Genomic DNA, 6,000 nt, shown 5'->3' on the forward strand with positions numbered 1-6,000 from the left:
TTTTCTCAGAGGCTCAATCTCTCCTGAATGTAACTAAATTTTACATTTCTGTAAAACTCTCATTTCCACTTTGCATTGTTATGATAGAAGGTAATGAATAGAATATATAATCATGCAATGCTGTTGAGTTTAGAAATGACCAATGCAAGGGCCATCACGAAGCTTTGATTCAGAGCCTTAGTCCAGATCTTAACACCTTTATGACCCAGCCTATTTTGACCTTAATGACCTGGCCATTTTTTGCAGTTCTGACCAGTGTCCATTTATGAGGTAATAACTCAGGAACGCTTCAACGGATCCTAACGGTTCTGAGATTGTTTTTTCGTGACATATTGTGCTTCATGTTAGTGGTAAATTTAAGCCTATAATTTTTGTGTTTATTTCTAAAAAAAAAATGGAAATTTGGTGAAAATTTTGAAAATTTCGCAATTTTCAAATTTTGAATTTTTATTCCGTTAAACCAGAGAGATATGTGACACAAAATAGTTAATAAATAACATTTCCCACATGTCTACTTTACATCAGCACAATTTTGGAAACAACATTTTTTTTTGCTAGGAAGTTATAAGGGTTAAAATTTGACCAATGATTTCTCATTTTTACAACAAAATTTACAAAACCATTTTTTTCGGGACCACCTTACATTTGAAGTCACTTAGATGGGTCTATATGAGAGAAAATATCCAAAAGTGACACCATTCTAAAATCTGCACCCCTCAAGGTGCTCAAAACCACATTCAAGTAGTTTATTAACCCTTCAGGTGTTTCACAGCAGCAGAAGCAACATGGAAGGGAAAAATGAACATTTAACTTTTTAGTCACAAAAATGATCTTTTAGCAACAATTTTTTTTCTCAAGGGTAAAAGGAGAAACTGGACCCCAAAAGTTGTTGTCCAATTTGTCCTGAGAACGCTGAAACCTCATATGTGGGGGGGGGGGACCACTGTTTGGGCGCACGGCAGGGCTCAGAAGGGAAGGAGCGCCATTTGACTTTTTGAATGAAAAATTAGCTCCAATCGTTAGCAGACACCATGTCGTGTTTGGAGAGCCCCTGTGTGCCTAAAGATTGGAGCTCCCCCACAAGTGACCCCATTTCGGGAACTAGACCCCCCAAGGAATTTATCTAGATGCATATTGAGCACTTTGAACCCCCAGGTAATTCACAAATTGATCCATAAAAATGAAAAGTACTTTTTTTCACAAAAATAATATTTTAGCCTCAAATTTTTTCAATTTCACATGGGCATCAGGATAAAATGGATGCTAAAATTTGTTGGCAATTTCTCCTAAGTACACCGATACCTCACATGTGGGGGTAAACCACTGTTTGGGCGCATGGCAAGGCTCGGAAGGGAAGGAGCACCATTTCACTTTTTTAATGAAAAATTAGCTCCAATCGTTAGCGGACACCATGTTGCGTTTGGAGAGCCCCTGTGTGCCTAAACATTGGAGCTCCCCCACATATGACCCCATTTTGGAAACTGGACCACCCAAGGAACTTATCTAGATGCATATTGAGCACTTTGAACCCCCAGTTGCTTCACAAATTGATCCATAAAAATGAAAAAGTACTTTTTTTCACAAAAAATTTATTTAAGCCTCAATTTTTTTCATTTTCATATGGGCATCAGGGTAAAATGGATGCAAAAGTTTGTTGGGCAATATCTCCTGAGTACACCGATACCTCACATGTGGGGGTAAACCACTGTTTGGGCGCACGGCAAGGCTCGGAAGGGAAGGAGCGCCATTTGACTTTTTGAATGAAAAATTAGCTCCAATCTTTAGCGGACACCATGTCGCATTTGGAGAGCCCCTGTGTGCCTAAACATAAGAGCTCCCCCACATGTGACCCCATTTTGGAAACTAAACCACCCAAGGAACTTGTCTAGATGCATATTGAGCACTTTGAACCCCCAGGTGCTTCACAAATTGATCCATAAAAATGAAAAAGTACTTTTTTTTCACAAAAATTTTATTTTAGCCTCAATTTTTTTCATTTTCACATGGGTATCAGGATAAAATAGATGCTAAAAGTTGTTGGGCAATTTCTCCTGAGTACACCAATACTTCAAATGTGGGGGTAAACCACTGTTTGGGCGCACGGCAAAGCTCGGAAGGGAAGGTGCGCCATTTCACTTTTTGAATGAAAAATTAGCTCCAATCGTTAGCGGACACCATGTTGTGTATGGAAGGTATGTAGTGTATGTCAGGTTGGTGTGTGTGGTGTAGTATTCACCACACACACACACACCAACCTGACGTACACTATACCACACTACACACCAACCTGACGTACACTACGCCATACACCCCAACCTGACACACTACATCAGGTTGGGTTGTGTAGTGTATGTTAGGTTGGTGTGTGGTGTAGTGTATGTTAGGTTGGTGTGTGGTGTAGTGTACATCAGGTAGGTGTGTGTGGTGTAGTGTACACCACACACACACACCAACCTGACGTACACTGTTATGATCCTGGTGGTAGGATCTCAAACTGACCTGACAAATATACCCTGAGTATATAGGACAAGTTCTGGGAATGTGGAAGCTATACTGACCGCAATCCTGATTCTATCCAAACACACTAAAGGCAGCTGTGGAACGTTACCTGAAAACCTAGACGTCTCGTCACAGCCTGAGAAACTGACTACTAGAGAGAAAGCAAAGACCTCACTTGCCTCAGAGAAATGTACCCCAAAGTTTTAGATAGCCCCCCACAAATAATAACAGGTGAGTCAAGGGAAAAACACAAACGTAGAGATGAAACAGATTTAGCAAATGAGGCCCGCTAATACTAGATAGGCAGAAAATAGATAGGTGTCTGTGCGGTCAGTACAAAAACTATCAAAAGTAAACCACGCAGAGAATACAAGAACCCCCACACCGACTCACGATGTGAGAGGTGCACTCAGCACCCCAGAACTAACCAGCAAGCAAAAAATCACATAAAAGCAAGCTGGGCTGAACTCATTATATAATGAGAAACGTTTTCAAGGAAATAATGAGAAACTGAACAAGCAAACTTAGCTTCTCATAGCAGGAGACTGGTCACAAGGAATATTCAGGAGAGCACAGGATCAGGACTGAATACATCGACAGCAGGCAACAAATAAAGGTCCAGGTGAGTTAAATAGGCCCAGCCTAGCAGGAGATGAAACAGCTGAGCCCAGCCAAGACCAGCCATATCGCTAAAGGCCACCAGAGGGAGCCCAAGAACAAACTCACACAGTACCACTCATGACCACAGGAGGGAGACCGAGAACTGAATTCACAACAGTACCCCCCCCCCTTGAGGAGGGGTCACCGAACCCTCAACAGAGCTCCCAGGCCGATCAGGACGAGCCAAATGAAAGGCACGAACCAACGAACCAAATCGGCCGCATGGACATCGGAGGCGACAACCCAGGAATTATCCTCCTGACCATAACCCTTCCATTTCACTAAGTACTGAAGTCTCCATCTCAAAACACGAGAATCCAAGATCTTCTCCACCACATATTCCAACTCCCCCTCGACCAAGACCGGAGCAGGAGGATCAACAGAAGGGACCACAGGCACCACATATCTCCGCAACAATGACCTATGGAACACATTATGAATGGCAAATGATGTTGGGAGGTCTAAACGAAAAGACACAGGGTTGAGGATTTACAAAATCTTATAAGGACCGATGAAACTAGGCTTGAACTTAGGAGAGGAAACCTTCATCGGGACATAACGAGAAGACAACCATACCAAATCCCCCACACGAAGTTGGGGACCCACACAGCGACAGCGGTTAGCAAAGCGCTGAGCCTTCTCTTGGGACAAAGTCAAATTGTCCACCACATGGTTCCAAATCTGCTGCAACCTATCCACCACAGAATCCACCACAGGACAGTCAGAAGACTGAACCTGACCTGAGGAGAAACGAGGATGAAAACCAGAATTGCAAAAGAAAGGTGAAACCAAAGTAGCAGAACTAGCCCAATTATTGAGGGCAAACTCAGCCAATGGCAAAAAGGTCACCCAATCATCCTGGTCAGCAGAAACAAAACATCTCAAATAAGTTTCCAAGGTCTGATTAGTTCGTTCGGTTTGACCATTCGTCTGAGGATGGAAGGCTGACGAAAAAGACAATTCAATGCCCATCTTAGCACAAAAGGATAGCCAAAATCTGGACACAAACTGGGATCCTCTGTCGGACACAATGTTCTCCGGAATATCATGTAAACGAACCACATTCTGAAAAAACAATGGCACCAAATCGGAGGAGGAAGGCAACTTAGGCAAGGGTACCAAATGGACCATTTTGGAAAAACGATCACAAACCACCCAGATGACAGACATCTTCTGAGAGACAGGAAGATCCGAAATAAAATCCATGGAAATATGCATCCAAGGCCTCTTCGGGACAGGCAAAGGCAGAAGCAATCCACTGGCACGAGAACACGAAGGCTTGGCCCAAGCACAAATCCCACAGGACTGCACAAAGGAACGCACATCCCGCGACAAGGAAGGCCACCAAAAGGATCTCGCCACCAAATCCCTGGTACCAAAAATCCCAGGATGACCCGCCAACACCGAAGAATGAACCTCGGATATAACTCTACTGGTCCATCTGTCTGGGACAAACAGTCTCTCCGGTGGACAACGGTCAGGTCTATTGGCCTGAAACTCCTGCAACACCCGTCGCAGATCAGGAGAGATAGCAGACAAAATCACCCCCTCTTTGAGAACACCAGTCGGTTCAGAAACTTCCGGGGAGTCAGGTACAAAACTCCTAGAAAGGGCATCAGCCTTCACGTTTTCCGAACCCGGAAGATATGAAACCACAAAATTGAAACGAGAGAAAAACAGCGACCATCGAACCTGTCTCAGATTCAGCCGTTTGGCAGACTCGAGATAAGTCAAATTCTTGTGATCCGTCAAGACCACCACACGATGCTTGGCTCCCTCAAGCCAATGTCACCACTCCTCAAATGCCCACTTCATTGCCAACAACTCTCGATTACCAACATCATAATTCTGCTCGGCAGGCGAAAACTTTCTTGAAAAGAAAGCACAGGGTCTCATCACAGAGCCATCAGAGCTTCTCTGCGACAAAACAGCCCCTGCTCCAATCTCTGAAGCATCAACCTTGACCTGAAAGGGAAGAGAGACATCGGGCTGGCGCAAGACAGGAGCCGAAAAAACCCGACGTTTCAACTCCTGAAAGGCCTCCACGGCCGCAGGAGACCAATTCGTCACATCAGAACCCTTCTTGGTCAAATCCGTCAAAGGCTTCACCACACTAGAAAAATTAGTGATGAAGCGACGGTAAAAATTAGCAAAACTCAAGAACTTCTGAAGACTCTTCACAGATGTAGGTTGAGTCCAGTCATGAATAGCCTGAACCTTGACTGGATCCATCTCGATAGTAGAAGGAGAAAAAATAAAGCCCAAAAAGGAAACCTTCTGGACTCCGAAGAGACATTTAGAGCCCTTCACAAACAAGGCATTGGCACGCACGACCTGAAATACCATCCTGACCTGCTTCACATGAGACTCCCAATCATCAGAAAAGACCAAAATATCATCCAGGTACACAATCATAAATCTATCCAGGTACTCTCGGAAGATGTTGTGCATGAAGGACTGAAACACAGAGGGGGCATTAGAAAGCCCAAAAGGCATCACCAAGTACTCAAAATGACCTTCGGGTGTAATAAATGCTGTTTTCCATTCATCGCCCTGCTTTATGCACACAAGATTATGCGCTCCACGAAGATCTATCTTGGTGAACCAACTGGCCCCCCTAATCCGGGCAAACAGATCGGACAACAGTGGCAAGGGATACTGAAATTTGACCGTGATGTTATTTAGAAGGCGATAATCTATACAGGGTCTCAGAGAACCATCCTTCTTGGCCACAAAAAAGAACCCCGCACCCAAAGGGGACGAGAACGGGCGAATATGTCCCTTCTCCAAGGACTCCTTTATATAACTCCGCATAGCGGTGTGTTCTGGTACAGACAAATT

The sequence above is a fragment of the Ranitomeya variabilis genome, chromosome 5, assembly GCF_051348905.1.
Source record: "Ranitomeya variabilis isolate aRanVar5 chromosome 5, aRanVar5.hap1, whole genome shotgun sequence".
Lineage (NCBI taxonomy): Eukaryota > Metazoa > Chordata > Amphibia > Anura > Dendrobatidae > Ranitomeya > Ranitomeya variabilis.